The sequence below is a fragment of the Coregonus clupeaformis genome, chromosome 16 (assembly GCF_020615455.1).
Source record: "Coregonus clupeaformis isolate EN_2021a chromosome 16, ASM2061545v1, whole genome shotgun sequence".
NCBI lineage: Eukaryota > Metazoa > Chordata > Actinopteri > Salmoniformes > Salmonidae > Coregonus > Coregonus clupeaformis.
Window position 1 is genome coordinate 12990040 of NC_059207.1, and position 21749 is coordinate 13011788.

Consider the following 21749-nt stretch of genomic DNA (forward strand, 5'->3'; position numbering starts at 1 on the left):
ATGGCGAATCCAGGCCTGACACTGGTCTGCCGTGATGTCATTGCATGCGTCATCCATGGCCTGGAGAAGAGTGACTTGTTCATGAGGGCGCCTATCATAAACCTTCCATCTCCATGTGTAGAAAAATTCCTCAATCGGGTTAAGGAAAGGAGAGTATGGGGGTAAATACAGGGTGGTAAATTGTGCATGGGCCTGAAACCATGCTTGCACCATATGAGCATGGTGGAACCTGACATTATCCCACACAATGACATAGGTCACGCCATCAGCTCTACAGACCTGATCGAGCTCATCAAGGAAGGTTACAAGGAGAGCTGCATTATATGATCCAATACGAGGTATGCGTCCCACCACACCATCTTCTGTTATAGCCGCACACATGGTAATGTTGGCCCCACGTTGTCCAGGTACTTGGATGGTTGCCCGCTGGCTAATGAAATTCCGACCTCTCCTCCTTGTCTTGGCCAGGTTAAAGCCTGCCTCATCCAAATATATGAATTTGTGATGGTTGTCATCAGCATCCAGCTCCATCACCCTCTAAAAATACATTTTGGAAAGAGATTTACTGATTACTGTACAATGTAGAATTATTAGGGAATTTTATTACAACAGCCATCTTGAAACTGAACATACCTGAACATACTCAGTCCTCATTTGCTTCACTCTGTCTGCATTTCTTTCAAAAGGCACACGGTATAGTTGTTTTAAAGACACCTGGTGCCTTTTCAGCATGCGTGCAATAGTCGGCAAACTTATGGATTCCACATTGTTAAACATGTCTTCATTGTCCAAGATATGCTGGCGAATATCTGTAAGGCAAATATAATTTCTGGCCTGAACCAAATCGACCACAGCCTGCTCTTGTTGGTCAGTCAGAATTTTGCCTCTGCCTCCCCTATTTGGCCTAGTCTCAATTCTACAGGGAACATTACAGTAAGAAGAAACTTGGTCACATCACCTACTCTGTGATACACATTGGTATGCAGTCATTTGACAATTGAGAGTAGCATAATGTTTAGTGCATGCTGACGACTTACCGGTTCTCATTGCAGAAAGTTCTGATTACAGTTTTTTACAATCACTTTGGCACTAATTTCAGAACCTTGACGTCATTTTTCAAAACTCTAGACACAAAACTCAAAACGGTCATCACTTGTAACACAGGCTGTCCAATGTTCAAAACATTGCATTGTGCATTCATATCTTTAAAGAAATCTTACACTTGCACAATCGTTGATTCAAAATACAAATTTATTGTGAAATACCAATGAAACGTTAATTTAGATCACCCACACACAAGCAACCGATAGTTTCACTGTGTCATTGTTCGTACAATCATTAAATATTGTAGTACAAAATAGGTGATACATGTTTCATTATGGTACTACATGTAAATACATCCCTGTAAAAGTACTGCAGTAGTAGAGAGAATACCACAGAAACAGTGGAATCATTGAACAAAATCTGAAATATATTGATGAAAAACAATACAGTACTGTAAAACATCAACTTGCTTGCTTGTACTGTAAAAAAGCAAAACATAGGGGTGATTACTGTACTTCTACATTTTCATCAACTCTGTCTTGTGGTTTTGGCCACAGGTTCTCATCTACATCACAATGGATGTTTTCATTAGCCAAACATCTTGGGAAAAACCTTTGGCCATGGCGAATCCAGGCCTGACACTGGTCTGCCGTGATGTCATTGCATGCGTCATCCATGGCCTGGAGAAGAGTGACTTGTTCATGAGGGCGCCTATCATAAACCTTCCATCTCCATGTGGAGAAATATTCCTTAATCGGGTTAAGGAAAGGAGAGTATGGGGGTAAATACAGGGTGGTCAATTGTGCATGGGCCTGAAACCATGCTTGCATCATATGAGCATGGTGGAACCTGACATTATCCCACACAATGACATAGGTCACGCCATCAGCTCTACAGACCTGATCGAGCTCATCAAGGAAGGTTACAAGGGGACCATAGAAACGGTGTCTGATAAAGAATGATGATGAAATATTACATCCATAGATCATGTAGTCTAATTGGTTCATGCTCCATGCTAATTGGTGACAATGAATCTCGTTACTTTGAAACTTTCATGATCTAAACATGGAATATTGTTTGTCTGTTTCCATACAACTATGCATTAAGAGTAATGCAACAGTTACTTATCATTTTGAGCAGTTGTATCAATTGATAGTTGGATAATTGTAATGAAATGAGTAGACACTCATCTGAAATGTAATGTGTGAATTGCCTTTTGAAATAGTAGTACTTTGATGTTAAGTTGTGTCATATTGAACAGGTGACTTTTGTTAAATGAACAAATGATCTTAGTTTTATGTGTATTGTATCCAAGCAATTGAAAAAAGTGTTAGAGTTTTGAAAAATGTGCATTTTGATCATTGGTTGTGAGTTTTGTGTCTAGAGTTTTGAAAAATGACGTCAAGGTTCTGAAATTAGTGCCAAAGTGATTGTAAAAAACTGTATTGAGGTCACGGTTGACCTTCTGAGGTTTGGTTGTATCATTGTAGCCGCCTCTGTCATTGTCATGTCATGATTTATGACATGGTCTACAACTATTGCTCGGATTTCATTGGACACTCTTTGCTGTTGCTGCCGCTGTCTTGGTCCGTGGCCTTGTCCTCTACCACGTTCCCCCACGACCCCCTCTCAGACAGGGGTGCTTGTCCCCTGCCATTCCTTTGACCAACAAGTCTTCCTCGCCCTCCTCCCACCACTGCTTGACCTCTATTGTGACCTGGATCACCTGCCGGCTCCATGTTACAGTACGTATCGCTATGTTGTTGCAAGTTGATCCCAATCAATTCTTTATATACTCTTTCCACAATGTGAACTCATCAGTAACGAGTTGGCAGAATTGACAAGCAATTACAAGGGCCTGCATCCATACAGTGCAGTACTGTCAATACTGTAAATAGTCTGAAAAGGTGGTACATGGGACCATAGAAACGGTGTCTGATAAAGAATGATGATGAAATATTACATCCATAAATAATGTAGTCTAATTGGTTCATGCTCCACACTAATTGTTGACAATGAATCTCGTTATCTTGAAACTTTCATGATCTAAACATGGCATATTGTTTGTCTGTTTCCATACAACTATGCATTAAGAGTAATGCAACAGTTACTTATCATTTTGAGCAGTTGTATCAATTGATAGTTGGATAATTGTAATGAAATGAATAGACACTCATCTGAAATGTAATGTGTGAATTGCCTTTTGAAATAGTAGTACTTTGATGTTAAGTTGTGTCATATTGAACAGGTGATTTTTGTTAAATGAACAAATGATCTTAGTTTTATGTGTATTGTATCCAAGCAATTGAAAAAAAGTGTTAGAGTTTTGAAAAATGTGCATTTTGATCATTGTTTGTGAGTTTTGTGTCTAGAGTTTTGAAAAATTACGTCAAGGTTCTGAAATTAGTGCCAAAGTGATTGTAAAAAACTGTAAGTGTTTAGTTAGCATAATGCAAGTCTTTGAAAAAAGAAGGGAATTTTATTTCCCATTCTGAAGTATGATGGAGAAACAGGCAAACAGAGGCAACATGTTGAACATAGAAATGTGGCAGTTGTTTGCTGTTAAATTAGCCCTGTAATTACCTGAAGGGGGCTTAATTGTGGCGTGTTCTGCTCTTAATATCTGTAAATGCTTTAGCAGGTTTGGAAGTGTAATTTATTGGCTAAATCAAGAGGAATTATGGAGAAACAGGAAGCCTGCCAATCAGAGTGCGGGGGGGATGGGTGACAGCTGGCTTGTTTGTTTAGCACTAATACCACACAGTCATCTGAAACTACAACCACACAGTCATCTGAAACTACAACCACACAGTCATCTGAAACTACAACTACACAGGCATGTGAAACTACAACCACACAGTCATCTGAAACTACAACCACACAGTCATCTGAAACTACAACCACACAGTCATGTGAAACTACAACCACACAGTCATGTGAAACTACAACCATGAGTCATCTGGAACTACAACCACACAGTCATCTGGAACTACAACCACACAGTCATCTGGAACTACAACCACAAAGTCATCTGGAACTACAACCACACAGTCATCTGAAACTACAACCACAATTTCATCTGAAACTACAACCACAAGTCATCTGAACAGGAAAACTACAAACCCGCAATATAAAATTAGGTTGAAAGACTGAAATTCAGCCAATTATGTGTCTTTGAGCCTCCTCTTTCAGCCCAGTAACAGAGAGCTAATGTGAGTGAGTGAGCCTCCATCTCCTTGTCACGGCCCGTCACTAAGTCACAGATTAATGGTGACAGACACGAATCCCTCTAAAAACGATCTCTTCCTGGACACCATGCAAATGGCGGAATGCTTGGCGCTTGGCGGGCGAAGGGTGGAGGGGGTAATGAGAATGGCACCGGGGGTGTGCCTCCCCAACGCAGAACCACGGCACGCACGCATCCCTCCTTCCATGCACGCCAGTCACCACCCGGCCTGTCATTAGATCTGTCACATACAGTGACCCACTTTTTGAATCAGGCATGGGTGGTTTTGTTACTTACTGTACTCTCCTGTCTGGGAGATTGATGTAGCTCAGGCTGTGTAGTGGCGAGTTGAGTTTGATGTTCACTGTGGCGGAATCTGATGGTAGGAGGGGCAGTGGCAAACAGCAGCATGGCTATTTGTCTCCGAGAGTGATCAGAGAGGAAAAATTGACTGTTTTAGCCTGGAGAGGCGTTTTCTCTAGCACTGCTGGTGGAGCTATGGGTGTATAGGGACGCCTTAGAGGAGGAAACAGCATATGTGACCACTGTCACCTCACAGCAACCGACATCGACCACTTCATTCTACTGCAGGGACTTCACAACACATCAGACATTTTAATTCTCAGGATCCATAGATTTACACTGACCCTATAGCACATTTCCAAAGAGACTAATATTTCAGATTGACCATACTGAGGCATCACACTGGAGATGAGAATGGGGAGTCAAGATAGATGGTGAGAGAGAGAGAGAGAGAGAGAGAGAGAGAGAGAGAGAGAGAGAGAGAGAGAGAGAGAGAGAGAGAGAGAGAGAGAGAGAGGAGAAGTGCGGCTCGGCCTACCTGCCCCTACCTGACAGTAGACTCTGTTGAATGTGACTTTCGCAGTCTGCTGGTGGTTTGTGTGGAAGTCATCACATCTGTGACTCGGCATTTGATTAATGAGCCTCTCAGCCTGTCTGTGCCTTGTGAGGTGGGGCCACGGCCTTATCCCAGGCATCACTGATTTATTCGCCTTCGGAGCAAACTCCAAGACATCACACACATGCGCGCAAGCATCCATACAGACAACCACACACACATAAACATGCACACACGCGCACACACACACACACACACACCCAAACCACACCTGCTTACAGCTAATGAAAACCTCAATATGTCAGAGCTGTCCAAACGGAGAAGTACCAAAAACACTGTGTAGAACCAACAAGACAGAAGATGTAATCCAGCAGAAGGCCATTCTGTCCCAACCCGTCAGTCAGAGAGAACAGAGAAGAGAAAATAAGTCATCCCTCAATGACACATCACAAGCTCCTGACTTTCAAAAGTGACAGTCTTTTGAATTTCCTCCCTCACAAGATGGAGGACAGTCGACGGCTTCAGAAACGTTGCCGTTTCTTCCATGCTGCAGAAACGTCACTCTCCCTAACCTTGACAGCTCTGTTCGCCTGTGATGTCGGAGTTCGTCAAATCACAGAAGCAGATAGATACAAAACTTCACTAAGACAAACTAACATAAACTTTAAGGCGAGTAATCGATAGCCCCCCTCCCCCCAGCACCCCCCAGCACCTCCCCAGGTTGTACAGCATCCGTGCAGAAAGAAAGCTGAACATTCTGACATACAGTATTTGTTTTTATTTTATTCCCAGGGAGAAAGACCACCATATGGTGGTGGTTTGGAACAGATGGTATTTTCCTACTTCTTGAATGCACTGTGTCTATCACAGTGATTTAAAGAGCTGCTCATCCACGGGGTGGCATGGACTGGCATTTCCTATTTCCTATAAAACACTTTGATACTATTGTTCCAAAGGCAGAGGCAGTAGTAGCAATGGTAATACAGAAGGAAATCCATAGTTATATACATGCAATATAACTTTTGAGCTCACATGACTGCACCAAATACTGTAGTTTCTACCCAACTCATGCATGTGTGGTATGACTCTATAGTATTTACTATACATCATATTCTCACCGTACATAGAATAACTCACTGTAGAATATTGAGACATGTAGACCTATGCCTTGGTAGCTGTGAGGATGCAACTATGGATGTCCTTGTGTTGTGAGGGTGTCTTCTATTGTGTTAAATCCGAACCAAAAGTCGAATGAGCACTAGATGTGGCGCGCAAGCAAGATGAAACATAATTGCATGAGCAAACACTGAGTCAAGAGAGAAGAAAATGGTCAAGCGAGCAGAGGACGGGTCCCGCGAGTGCACAGGCCAGTCAGGAGAGCAAATTAAACTTGAGAGCTTGCAAGTGTGATTTTGAGCGAGCAGAACATCGTTGTCACAGATAAAAAATCAAAATGTCTTAAACAGTACAAATAGAACTGTTTTGAATGCATTAAATTATCCACCAGCGATAGTCACTTCCCATTGTCAAGTTTTCGCTCTCAATTTCTCAAATTGCTCTCTCTCTCAAGTCTTGGCACCTTTTGGGTTTAGATTCCAGGCGGGTATGTGTCTAGAAACCTTAGATTGGTCACTTTCACTGAAGTGATGGACGAACTAACAAATTCCTGCCATTGGCCAGTCCAGTGTTGTGATTAGTTATTACGAGCATTCTGTTTGCGATGCACTGCAGAGCAGTCTGTTTAGCTAGCTAGCCGGGTTGAGCAGTAAGCGCCAAACAACTTGGGAAACCCAGCAGCTTGATAACCAAATAAATTGGGAAATCAATTATAATAGGTATACTATAGCAAGCTTATTACTTGTTAGCCAGCTAAATGAAAAGCAGACAGTCAGCTCTAGCAAACACCATAAAGCGAGTCCACTATTTGCAGGCAGGAGCCAATATTTAGGGTATTAAGCCCAAGGAAGGATAACACACACACACACACACACACACACACACACACACACACACACACACACACACAGAGGACATAGAGGTAAAGAACACATCGACACCACTCTCCTCCACTGCAGATGGACAAAACAACCCCCTTACATGAACTCTTACTACCACCCAAGGACTTCTTCCCCAGAATTAGAGAGAGGGGGTGGACATGTCCGTGTCGTCTTCTGTGTGAGTTTTAATTAAAACCCAGTCAAAGGGCTCAGGCTTCTTTTGAACACTGTGTAGAGGCTTTAAGTTGGATAGTACAATGAGAGGTCACCCAAAAAATAGATTGATGCAGGGAGAATCTGTTCAACCCAGGAGGGTTATATCTCAGTCAGTCATTTGACCACGCAGAGTGTCAGGGAAACAAAAGCCCTAACGTTGATGGTGGTGATCAGATAGAACATGGCGTACGTCGGCATGGTGAAGTCAGCGCAGAACCTGCTTTAATAGTTCAGTGTGTAAGAAGTGGCAGTGTGATTACTGTACATATAATACGGTGTAAATATGACCTATTGATTTATTAATCCATGCTTTACATATAAACTCCTTACATAGGAGGTGGTCAAGTCTGGTACTGTATAATATATAGTTCCACTGAACATGTAGCCATGGCAGCTGCTGCTCATTGAAATTCTGGTCTGAATATGTTGCCATCCCTCAAGTGAATTACATACCCTGAAACATGTCAACTGAAATATTTTATCCATGAAAAAGTGTGTATTCAACTTCTAATAACACTAATGATAATCATAATACATGGATTTTATAGCGCTTGTCTTAGACTTTTACAAGTCGCTCTGAATAAGAGTGTCTACTATATGATGAAAATGACCAATATTAAATGCGAGTTAACTTGTCGTTTTGGGGGGTGATAGTGGGAGGGTCTGTCCTAGTTGTCAGGTAGCAGGACTGGAGGGCTAGAGAGGATTAATCAGGCTGGTTCTGTTGAAAAGCTCCATCTGGAGATGATTGATGACATGTCGGCTACAGAGCGCCACAGTGACAGGTGACAAAGAAGGGAACCCACACCTGTAGAAATCCACTCTGCTCCTGTCGGCCTCAACCACAGCGTCAAGGTAGCCGAGTGTGTGTGCATGTGTGTGTGTGTGTGTGTGTCATGTCCTGTAATGAAGCCATCCCACCAGTGATTTACCAGGGCTCCTCTTACTCATAGCCCCTCCATTATAATGTGATCTAAAGCCCAGACACTAGAACTATCATGCCACTGGTCTGGTCTGGTCTGGGCTGGTCTGGTCTGGGCTGGTTTGGGGACTCACACACAAGGAGACTGGGAAAATCTTACCAAGTCCTCTCAATGACAATGAGGAAGATGAGTTAGTGGAGAGGGCAAAGTCACTGCTGATCTAAAGTGTAACAAAAGTCACGTATGAATCAGATTATGGAACTGGTCTAATTGTTACTTAAGTGATAATGCCCTCAAAGCCAGTGTTTGGAGGATGTATTGGCACAGTCTTGGGCTGGCAAACCGTGCCAATATATCCTCCAAACACCGGCTTCGAGGGCATTATCACTTTAAAAAAAAATTAAAAACATTATTTTGATCAATTTATTCATACTATTTCATCTTTCCACAAGATATAGTCCCAACACAAATCTAGGGTTGCTACCCGAGCCGGCTGGTTGTTCATTCTATCGGTATGGTTGCCAGAGACACGACCCAGTCGTTAAGTATTTTTGTTCTAAATCTATGGACAGTCGTTCGTTCTAAATGTTCTGTTGCCATGATGGCTAGCAACGTTCTTATGCCTTGCTTGCTAGCTAGCCAACTTCGGCTAACACAGTCATGTCAAACAGTGCAGCCAGAATAACAGCAAAGTAGCTGCATTTGTGTTTGTTTAAGCTGTTCTCTAGTGATTTTTTGGGGATGCGTCCATAACAATGAGCTAATGATGCATAATATCACCTGGCATAGAACATTTGCTTTCTCGCCAGGCCACTGTTCAGAGGAGCTAGGCAGCTAACACAATCATTTCAAACTGAAGCTGGAATGACAGCAAACTAGCTACATTTTGTATTTTTCTATTGACATTTCCTGGTATATCCTTAAAAATGATGCTGATCCATGATTTCAACTGGCTGAGAAAAGCTGCCAGCCTGTCTGTCTCGTCCTGACTCCTGACACGTTCATTACTATGGGACAGCTGGAGATCAAATTTCAATATTTAAACAATGTTGCAAATGTTGGAGAGACAGACAGCAAGGTTATTACAGATCTCCGCTGTTGAAAACCAAATGCTAGTCTAAAAGAAATGGGAGATAATGTCTAGATGCTTTTTACAGTGTAGATCTAGTGTATAAATTGCCTGGCTGAGCTGATGAAACAGTGGATTGTGCAGTCAGATGGAACAGAGTAAATAGGCATTTCAACGTCATAGATTTAGCTGGTGGTAACTTGCAGTTGTAACCAATCAGCATCCAGGATTAGACCCACCAGTTGTATAATCTTTTACACATCATCAACGTGATCTGAATCATTATTATCTTCCTCATCATCATAATAGTCATCCTCATCATCATAAGAGTCATCCTCATCATCATAAGAGTCATCCTCATCATCATAAGAGTCATCTTCAACATCATAATAGTCATCCTCATCATCATAATAGTCATCCTCATCATCATAAGCGTCATCCTCATCATCATAATAGTCATCATCATAATATTCATCATCATCATCATCCTTCTTTCTGCGATATCATAGTCTTCCTCCCGAAGATCCTCATTAGAATGTTTTTCTCCACCATAAAGGAGGAGAGAGGGACCATGGAAAACTTTGACAGCTTATACTAGAGTTATCCAGCAAACTTCTTCTCTGAGCGTCTCAGTCAAATCCAAATCTAGTTGGTAATCCAATGTAAACCTGCTTCTCTTTCAACAAAGAGCAGACTAATGAGACAAACTAGACAATCTTGGACGCTTTTACTGAAAGATTAGGCTGAATTATGAATTATATAATATAGTCTCCCTCTCTCCCTCTCTCCCCCTCTCCCTCTCTCCCTCTCTCCCTCTCTCCCTCTCTCTCCCCCTCTCCTCCTCTCCCTCTCTCCCTCTCTCCCCCTCTCCCCCTTCCTCTTTTTCTTTTCATGCCAGAATTATTTATATTTTCTCTCTCTCTCTCTCTCTCTCTCTCTCTCTCTCTCTCTCTCTCTCTCTCTCTCTCTCTCTCTCTCTCTCTCCCTCGCTCTTCTCTTACCTTATGTCCAACTCCCCCTCTCTCCTTCTCTCTCTCATACAGTTCAGTCATCCCCATTCAGGGCCATCCATGAATAATCCTTCTAGTAATTTGGCTCAGAAGGGGCCTGACAGGATCTGTTTTTAAGGTCCAATGCAGCTGTTTTTATCTCAATATCAAATAATTTCTGGGTATCGATTAAGTACCTTACATTAAAATGGTCAAAAAGAAACAAAAATAGCTTCTTAGCAAAGAGCAATTTCTCCAGCAATAATTTTGCTAGGACTGTCTGGGAGTGGTCTGAGTGGGGAGGGGAAAACTGAAAACTAGCTGTTATTGGCAGAGAGGTTTGGAACTCTCTTTCTTATTTAACTAATGAACTAATTTACCACCTGGTGATGTCACCAGGTAGGTCAAAACTCCATCACACCAAAACAGGGTGAAATTTCAGGTGGTCTTTTCAAACAGCCCTTACACTCATAATTTTCACACAGTCTTATTCCAATCTCATCATGTGCAGTATATAAAACACAGGAAAATCTGCACTGGAAAATCTGCACCGGGCCTTTAACACATGTGCAACAAAGTGTCGGTGGTGGTGCCGGGGAGTAGGGGAACAGGCTGAGCCCAGGGACATGGATGCCGTGCACTCTTATTAGAACGGTGTCCTTGGCAGTGACGCAGCGCTTGCCCTTTGTTAGAAGGTGTGTGTAACAATGAGGGTGATTGAAAATGGATTTCATGTAGCCGGCACTAGCCTTATGGCAGCCTGATACCTCTCAGGGTGACAGCTGTGAATTGAGGGCTGAGTGCGGGCTGAAGCATTGCCGCTTAATATGTGTCACCTACCAGCATAAATATTTATATGCCCCTGTACAGAGCACGGAAGGAGGGAGGAGGAGGAGGGAAAAGTTGAGCACTGCTTCAATCAGGTGACAAGAGAACTAAACTAGCCCCCTTTACCCAGTTGATAACAACCCCTTCAGGGGCCTCGGTGACTGGAATACACCTTTATCATGGCACACTACAAACACATTTTTTAAAAACATTTTCATAATTTAGCAGAGTCTCATCCAGAGCAACTGGGGTTTAAGTAACTTGCTCAATATTTTTTATCTAGTCAGCTTGGGGATTCAAACCAGCAACCTTTTGGTTAATCGCTAGGCCACCCACCCACACAGTCAGTAGGACAGAGCAGAGGGCCAGGAGTTTTTCCTGGGCTGGTGGCGGTAAGGACTCATGGCCATAACCTTGCACCATACCTCACACTACTCTACATTTCACTCACACTCCTCACAAAGGTTGTTACAGTAACCCAATTCTTGACAAGTGAAGACGTTCATCTTGTTCTTTTCTAAGAAATGCATACTCATCCTCTGTTTTCTGTCTCTCTTTTCTTCTATGAAACTCACAGGAGCCCCGGTCTTTTGAAAAAGTAAGTGAAAAGTCACCATGCACATAAGGTGTTCCCTGGTGATTGAGGGTTGTCTAGTCTGAAGTTTGAATGAAAAGGGGATCTGGGGAAATAAAACAGAAACTGAACCGCCTATGTATTGTACGTTTATGTACCATAGACAACCCCCCCATACCCACACGCGCACACACACACACACACACACACACACACACACACACACACACACACACACACACACACACACACACACACACACACACACACACACATCCTATTTCACTATAAAACACATCTGCCCCTTCATTTCCCCATCAGTCTTTCAGCTCTCCGCTGGCCTCTGAAGAGCCGCTCTCCCTCTGTCCCCCACACCTACAGTACATAGACATCAATGAAGGTAGGGATGAGCGGTGACATGACAGGCAGAAGTTACAGTTGAAGTTGGAAGTTTCCATACACTTAGGTTGGAGTCATTCAAACTTGTTTTCAACCACTCCACAAATTAGTTGTTAACAAACTACAGTTTTGGCAAGTCGGTTAGGACATCTACTTTGTGCATGACACAAGTCATTTTTCCAACAATTGTTTACAGACAGATTATTGAACTTATAATTCACTGTATCACAATTCCAGTGGGTCAGAAGTTTACATACACTAAGTTGACTGTGCCTTTAAACAGCTTGGAAAATTCCAGAAAATGATGTCATGGCTTTCGAAGCTTCTGATAGGCTAATTGACATCATTTGAGTCAATTGGAGGTGTACCTGTGGATGTATTTCAAGGCCTACCTTCAAACTCAGTGACTCTTTGCATGACATCATGGGAAAATCAAAATAAATCAGCCAAGACCTCAGAAAAAGAATTGTAGACCTCCACAAGTCCGGTTCATCCTTGGGAGCAATTTACAAACGCCTGAAGGTACCACGTTCATCTGTACAAACAATAGTACGCAAGTATAAACACCATGGGACCATGCAGCCATCATACCGCTCAGGAAGAAGACACGTTCTGTCTCCTAGAGATGAAGGTACTTTGGTGCGAAAAGTGCAAATCAATCCCAGAACAACAGCAAAGGACCTTGTGAAGATGCTGGAGGAAACAGGTACAAAAGTATCTATATCCACAGTAAAATGAGTCCTATATCGACATAACCTGAAAGGCCGCTCGGCAAGGAAGAAGCCACTGCTCCAAAGCCGCCATAAAAAAAGCCAAACTACGGTTTGCAAATGCACATTGGGACAAAGATCGTACTTTTTGGAGAAATGTCCTCTGGTCTGATGAAACAAAAATATAACTGTTTGGCCATAATGACCATCGTTATGTTTGGAGGAAAAAGGGGAATGCTTGCAAGCCCAAAAACACCATCCCAACTGTGAAGCACGGGAGTGGCAGCATCATGCTGTGGGGGTGCTTTGCTGCAGGAGGGACTGGTGCACTTCACAAAATAGATGGCATCATGAGGAAGGAAAATTATGTGGGTATATTGCTCAGTTGGTAGAGCATGGCACTTGCAACACAAGGGTTGTGGGTTCGCTTCCCACGGGGGCCAGTATGAAAAATGTATGCACTCACTAATTGGAAGTCGCTCTGGATAAGAGTGTCTGCTAAATGACTAAACTGTAACATCTCAAGACATCAGTCAGGAAGTTAAAGCTTGGTTGCAAATGGGTCTTCCAAATGGACAATGACCCCAAGCCTACTTCTGAAGTTGTGGTAAAATGGCTTAAGGACAACAAAGTCAAGGTATTGTGGTGGCCATCACAAAGCCCTGACCTCAATCCTATAGAACATTTGTGGGCAGAACTGAAAAAGCGTGTGCGAGCAAGGAGGCCTACAAACCTGACTCAGTTCCACCAGCTCTGTCAGGAGGAATGGGCCAAAATTCACCCAACTTATTGTGGGAAGCTTGTGGAAGGCTACCCGAAACGTTTGACCCAAATTAAACAATTTAAAGGCAATGCTGCCAAATACTAATTGAGTGTATGTAAACTTCTGACCCACTGGGAATGTGATGAAAGAAATAAAAGCTGAAATAAATCATTCTCTCTACAATTATTCAGACATTTCACATTCTTAAAATAAAGTGTTGATCCTAACTGACCTAAGACAGGGAATTTTTACTAGTATTAAATGTCAGGAATTGTGAAAAATTTAGTTTAAATGTATTTGGCTAAGGTGTCTGTAAACTTCCGACTTCAACTGTAGCTACCATACAGCATGTGTACAGTCACAGCCAAATATATTGGCACCCTTGCACTTTTCTTAAATAATTCCCTTTTTCTTTTCAAATAAATTGAAAAAAATACATATATATATTTTGTTCACCACACCTTGTTATTGGATTTTGAACATTGCAGAACCTATTTTATTTTTGTAAACGTATGTTTACAATTTGTATTTAGATATTAAAGGCAAGGGCCTCTCGAGTGGCGCAGCGGTCTAAGGCACTGCATCGCAGTGCTGGAGGCGTCACTACAGACCCGGGTTCGATCCCAGGCTGTGTCACGATCGGGAGTTGAGAATGTTTTAAGAATGTTATTTAAAAACATATTCCATTCTCAGCATCAACAAAACTCTCTATCTCTATATGTTCAGGTGTGTTGGCCTCGCCCACTAATTGATCTTAATGAGTGCTTTTTTCCTAAAATGAACAGCTTCGTGTGCGTAAAAAAACATGGCATGCTAGCTCCATCCTGGTGGCGCAGTGGACTAATTCCATGGATATGGAACAGAAGTTTGAATCTCACTGATGACATGCCACAAAAAAAAAAGAAATGTGTTTGCATGATTAATGCCTACAGATAATGGAACAAAAACATAAATAGAAAACGCATGTTTTTTGGGGGTATTATCTTTTACCAGATCTAATTTATATTCTCCTACATTAATTTCACATTTCCACAAAAGTGTTTCCTTTCAAATGCTATCAAGAATATGCATATCCTTGCTTCAGGTCCTGAGCTACAGGCAATTAGATTTAGGTATGTCATTTTAGGCGAAAATTGAAAAAAAGTGCCCGATCCTTAAGAGGTTAAGCAATAGGGAATTATTTAAGAAAAGTGTAAGGATGCCAATATATTTGGCCGCAACTGTATATGGGTGGGACGGAGAGACAAGCGGGAGGAGTCATTACCTGTTGGCCAGTAGCGTTCTCAAGGTCACCTGACTCATCCCCTGGTAAGTTGGCATTAGCATGGCCCAGTCCGAGGTCCTCTCCTATGGCTGCCTGTTGATGTATGAGGGGACGTATTGTTAGTTATTAATCACAGTTAATATGATCAGTAAATTACAGCTCCAGCTGGGGTGGACTAACTAAGGAGGAGGGGGTCCTGAACGAGGACGCAGACACGCCATATCAATCATGTCCGCACAAGAAGGTTTTTATTCCAATAAGACAGCAATTCATTTATAAATCCATTTGGGGGGATGTAGCCATCATTTATAAAAAGATAAATCAATTTTGGGAGGGGAGTCGTTACTCTTCTGACTGTTTTACCATGGCACACTGCCCAGCACCCCTCCCTCCCTCCCTCTCTCTCTCTCTCTCTCTCTCTCTCTCTCTCTCTCTCTCTCTCTCTCTCTCTCTCTCTCTCTCTCTCCCTCTCTCTACCCCTCTTCTCCCTCCTTTGCGTGCAAGGAAGTACATTACCGTGTCGGAAAGGCAAATACAAATCTGATTGCTTTGATTGTCAAAATGTCACTCTTAACTCCAGGCAGAGTTTTATTGGCAAAAGGAGGGGAACGCAACTATGGCACCCCTCCTCTTCCTCCTCCTCCTACTCCTCCTGCTCCTCCTCCTCCTCCTCTTTCTCCTCCTTCTCCTCCTCCTACTCCTCCTCCTTCTCCTCCTTCGCTTCCGCCTACTCCTCCTCCTCCTCCTCCTACTGCTCCTGCTCCTGCTCCTGCTCCTCCTCCTTCACCTGTGCCTCCTCCTCCTCCCCCCTTCCCTCACCTCCCCCAGACGTGATTGATGGATCTGGCTTTTTTCTCTCCTCCCTTCATTTGATTTGACAAACAACACAGGCACCTAAAGCGGAGATGGCATTTTAATCATTCTCTTAATAGGGTGTTTCTATGCAAAGCTATGCAGCTTCCTGTGATAAGGAGGAAAACAGAGAGCCAGAGGATTATAGTGTGTCTGCTCTGAAGAACAATAGCAGCAAAACAGGTATTTCAGAAGGGATCAGAACAGCGTCAATGCATCCCAAAAAAGCAGAGAGAGAAAAAATGTATCCGAAAATATGTGACGTTGTTGATTGTTTTGTATGATATCGCTGGTGTGTCCCATGACAGAGACGTTATCTCACATTGAACCAAACTACCTGTAGCTCCTAAAATATCTGACAATTAACTTGACATTTCTATAAAACTCAGGGGACAAAGGTTGGCGTAAAGGGGCTTCAGCTCAAAGACTTGAAGAGCTGTGCTTTAAAAGTCCTCTTTTTTTAAATGGTAAAACTTCCCTCTTCTCTTTCACATTTTAAAGTGTATTTGGTCTCCCTCACAGACTAAATCATGTTCTGAGAGATCGAGAGGGAGAGAGAGGGACCTATGGAGAATAGTGAGGTTCATCTCCAAAAAGCACTGACAACTTCTGAGGCTGTCACTGCACCCATCTCACCGGAGTTTATTCCTCACTCCAACACGACTTTAGTGGCCTTGACACAAAGTTAACTATACATACAGTACCAGTCAAAAGTTTGGACACACCTACTCATTCAAGGGTTTTTCTTTATTTTTACTATTTTCTACATTGTAGAATTGTAATGAAGACATCATAACTATGAATCATGTCATAACCAAAAAAGTGTTAAACAAATCAAAATATATGTTATATTTGAGATTCTTCAAAGTAGCCACCCTTTGCCTTGATGACAGCTTTGCACACTCTTGGCATTCTCTCAACCAGCTTCATGAGGAATACTTTTCTAACAGTCTTGAAGGAGTTCCCACATATGCTGAGCACTTGTTGGCTGCTTTTCCTTCACTCTGAGGTCCAACTCATCCCAAACCATCTCAATTGGGTTGAGGTCGGGTGATTGTGGAGGCCAGGTCATCTCATACAGCACTCCATCACTCTCCTTGGTCAAATAGCCCGTACACAGCCTGGAGGTGTGTTTTGGTTCATTGTCCTGTTGAAAAACAAATTATAGTCCCACTAAGTGAACACCAGATGGGATGGTGTATCACTGCAGAATGCTGTGGTAGCCATGCTGGTTAAGTGTGCCTTGAATTCGAAATAAATCACTGACAGTGTCACCAGCAAAGCACCCCCACACCATCACACCTCCTCCTCCATGCTTCACGGTGGGAACCACACATGCAAAAATCATCCGTTCACCTACTCTGCGTCTCACAAAGACACGGCGGTTGGAACCAAACATTTCAAATTTGGACTCATGAGACCAAAGAACATATTTCCACCACTCTAATGTCCATTGCTCACGTTTCTTGGCCCAAGCAAGTCTCTTCTTCTTATTGGTGTCCTTTAGTAGTGGTTTCTTTGCAGAATGCCTGATTCACGCAGTCTCCTCTGAACAGTTGATGTTGAGATTTGTCTGTTACTTGAACTCTGTGAAGCATTTATTTGGGCTGCAATCTGAGGTGCAGTGAATTGCTCATTTCTGAGGCTGGTAAATCTAATGAACTTATCCTCTGCAGCAGAGGTAACTCTGGGTCTTCCTTTCCTGTAGCGGTCCTCATGATAGCCAGTTTCATCATAGCGCTTGATGGTTTTTGCGACTGCACTTGAAGAAACTTTCAAAGTTCCATATAGACTGACCTTCATGTCTTAGAATAATGATAGACTGTCGATTCTCTTTGCTTATTTGAGCTGTTCTTGCCATAATATGGACTTGGTCTTTTACCAAATAGGGCTATCTTCTGTATACCACCCCTACCTTGTCACAACACAACTGATTGGCTCAAACGCATGAAGGAGGAAATAAATTCCACAAATGAACTTTAAACAAGACAGCTGTTAATTGAAATGCATTCCAGGTGACTACCTCATGAAGCTGGTTGAGAGAATGCCAAGCGTGTGCAAAGCTGTCATCAAGGCAAAGGGTGGCTAGTTTGAAGAATCTCAAATATAAAATATATTTTGATTTGTTTAACACCTTTTTAGTTACTACATGATTCCATATGTGTTATTTAATAGTTTTGATGAAAATCCCTGTAAATGTAGAACGTAATACCAATTAACAGATTAATTGAATACTTCTTAGATATGACAATGGAGGCTATCAAACATTTACGTTTGCGTTGTGTGTGAAAGACAAAATTCAGCTTTCATGTGAAACAATGGTGCTAAAAAGATAAGAATTGACAGCGGTCCCACCTGGTCAAACTTGTTGCTGCCGATGTGGTCAAACTGGTGGAGGGGGTTGAACTGGGGTGAGGGGGTTAAAGATCACTGTCTGAGTAGACTCATCTGGGGGGTCACTGGACGCACACAGCTTGGAGCTCAACAGTGGCTTGAGAGAGAGAGAGAGAGAGAGAGAGAGAGAGAGAGGTCTAAGAGTTTGACTTTGACACTTCTTGTCAAGAACTCAGGGACAAATACAGCCATCTTCAAAGATAATTATCTTTGCTATTTTCAATCACTGATTCACTCACTCACTCACTCACTCACTCACTCACTCACTCACTCACTCACTCACTCACTCACTCACTCTCTCTCTCTCTCTCTCTCTCTCTCTCTCTCTCTCTCTGACTCTCTCTCTCTGACTCTCTCTCTCTCTCTGACTCTCTCTCTCTCTCTGACTCTCTCTGACTCTCTCTCTCTCTCTCTGACTCTCTCTCTTTCTCTCTCTCTCTCTCTCTCTCTCTCGCTCTCTGACTCTCTGACTCTCTCCTCATATTCCCTGATTGAATAAGTATAAATTAATCAGACCTTTTCAGAAATAGAAAGGAAATACAGGACAATGGCAGAGGACAAGGATATGTATAGATATCCAGACAGAGAGATAATTATTTCATTGCAAGAGCTAACTTTCTACCCTCATTTCTACAGTGTAACCTTTGGTATGGTTTTGTAGAAGCAGGAGAGGAGGAAGAGGCTTGGCATGGTGGGGGTATGGGGTGTGAACAAAAGCACCCCAGTGTGGACCCCCCCCTCAGGCCAGCCCAGCCCACCCTGACCTGCCCGTCCTTGCCTTGACCTTGTCTGGGTAGAGGACGCTGCTAGGAGGGGGAACTCTGGAGCCTGTTTGGGCCTCACCATCTCCTGGCTACAAACAACATCCCTCTACCACTCACTAAGGCCGACCGTCATGGAAGAAGGAGGAGCTGTAGAGATTCTAATGGACAAAGTAACTATATTTCTGTAAGCCAGTAAAAGAAAAAGGACAATAACCAAGAAGATCTATGAAGGTCTTTGGACTTCTGTCATCTGTACCTACCCTCCCTCCCTCCCTCCCTCCCTCCCTCCCTCCCTCCCTCCCTCACCCGTACTACACAATAGGTCCAAGGATGACAGTGGATGCTACAGTGTGATGTTGTCAGAGGAGGGCCATCTGTGTCTCAGCCAGCAGTCAGGCAGCAGAAGGCTCCAGCGGTAACCCCCCACACCTCCACCCTCTCCCCCTACCCTCTAACCCTCTCCCCACAGCAGACGCCGGCCCCAGGCCAGCGGCCACCTAATTGAGAGGGAGTGTTTCCTTACCTCATTGACTTGGATGATGTGATAGATTTGCCTCAGGTACTCAGCGCCACCTGGTTTGTGGCAAATCTCCAAGACTATCAGCCCTATTTTCTGCTCAGTCGCATCAGCCACACCTCCACCCCCGCTGCCACCCCTCTCCTGTGGAACGCCACTCTCCCCCCACTCAGACGCACTGAGAGAGTGAGCGAGAGAGAGATGGAAAGAGATAGAGAGGGGAGGGCGCAAGAGTGTTGACCAAAGACAGAAAGAATGAGGTAGAGGAAACAAAAGAACACTGTTGCCATGCTACCTGAACATTCCATTTCTTCCAGGGATCTAGCCTCACTGTATTCTGTTGTGAGTGACTAACCCATAGCCTGAATAACAAGCTGTATTATTTGAATGCTTTATGCTTTAAAAACATACAGGAGGGTTCAAGGTTTGAGCTTATATTTTCTAGCTGCATTGAAATTTACAGCGCTATTGTTCCTACTTTCCATTGAACGTTTCACTTGCCGGCCAATTTCAAAACCATTTGTGTGGATCTCTTTTTGCAGCACTGAGGTGTCTATTGTAACTGATCAGTGTAAAGAATGTAAACCATAGATACAGAACATGGTCTATTCTACCATACTCTTCATATGGATGTGTTTAAACCATCCAGAAGCCAAGGCCTGCCGGGATAAAGCAGTGATGTGTGTGTGTGCGTGCATGCAAGCGTGTGCATGCGTATGTGGGTGGGTGATATCTGCTGGGCAAATCCTCATCCACTCACAAACACACACACACACAAACACATACACACCGCCCTATCCTAAAAGTGTCCCAGTCATTTCCCTGCCCTTCCTACATTTCTCACCATTTCCACGACGCTCGCCGTCTGTCAAACACTCTCCTCCGTCCAGATAGACTTCCTGTCATTGTTTTCCCTCTCCCTCTCTCCCTCTCTCTCCCTCTCCCTCTCTCTCCCTCTCCCTCTCTTTCCCTCTCTTTCCCTCCCTCTCCCTCTCTCTCCCTCTCTCTCCCTCTCTCTCCCTCTTTCCCTCCCTCTCTTTCCCTCCCTCTCTCTCCCTCTCTTTCCCTCCCTCTCCCTCTCTCTCCCTCTCTTTCCCTCTCTTTCCCTCCCTCTCCCTCTCTTTCCCTCCCTCTCTCTCCCTCTCTCTCCCTCTCCTTCGTTTTGTAATTGCAAGGTGGCAGAAACAGTGTCGCCTGTCAGGCAGCCATTGGCAGCTGTGACATTGAGAGAGGCGGGCGAGGCCCTTCCTTCTCCTCCTGGTAGCAGGGCCGTGCATCCGTGTCAGCACCTGCGCTGTATCCTTTCCTGTCCATCACTGTGCAGGTGAAGCAGATGATTGGATTCAGTCAGCGGGGTGATTAATGAGGGCCTGTCTGGATTTGGGACAGCCTATCAATCATGTCATTAGGGCCAATGTGCCCTGCAAGAGGCAGACCTCAGCCAAGGAATAACTGCATTCATCTTCATCTGTGTATTCATCCCATCAGACTAGTCAGGGTCACCATGATGGAGAACAATAATCTTCTACTCTACAAATGACTTTGCAAAGACAAGGTGGGGGCAGGTGTAGTGTGTTTGAGGATAGGGTGTGGCGGTGGGGGGTTGTTTTTGGACTGGCGAGCCCCCCTTCCCTCCCGCTGATGCCACTGTACCCTAATTGTTTACATCCCAGGCATCACTTCCCAGTGAAGGTTATTTTAATGAATAGTGATGATCTCAGGTTAATACATAATCACTCTTTCACTTTTTCCCCTCAAATCTTCCCCCTCTTCTCCTTTTTCCTCTGACTTCCATCCTCCACTCACCCCCTCTCCCTCCATTCAATTCAATTTAAGGGCTTTATTGGCATGGGAAACGTATGTTAACATTGCCAAAGCAAGTGAAGTAGATAGTAAACAAAAGTGAAATAAACAATAAATATTAACAGTAAACATTACACTCAGAAGTTCCAAAAGAATAAAGACATTTCAAATGTCATATTATGTATATATACAGTGTTGTAACAATGTCAAATAGTTAAAGTACAAATGTGAAAATAAATAAACATAAATATGGGTTGTATTTACAATGGTGTTTGTTCTTCACTGGTTGCCCTTTGATTGTGGCAACAGGTCACAAAACTTTCTGCTGTGATGGCACACTGTGGTATTTCACCCAGTAGATACAGTGGGGAAAAAAAGTATTTAGTCAGCCACCAATTGTGCAAGTTCTCTCACTTAAAAAGATGAGAGAGGCCTGTAATTTTCATCATAGGTACACGTCAACTATGACAGACAAAATGATAAAAAAAATTCCAGAAAATCACATTGTAGGATTTTTAATGAATTTATTTGCAAATTATGGTGGAAAATAAGTATTTG

The 21749-nt window shown here is 43.2% G+C and overlaps 1 long non-coding RNA gene across 1 annotated transcript; it reads right to left on the reverse strand.

The window, feature by feature from the left end:
• Positions 1-12029: 12029 nt before the first annotated feature.
• Positions 12030-19565, reverse strand: LOC121584047. The gene is made up of 4 exons (XR_006003639.1): positions 19395-19565; positions 18069-18204; positions 14862-14954; positions 12030-12100 (listed from the first exon to the last, which is right to left on the reverse strand). It is a non-coding gene; the product is annotated as an uncharacterized LOC121584047 (long non-coding RNA).
• Positions 19566-21749: the final 2184 nt, after the last annotated feature.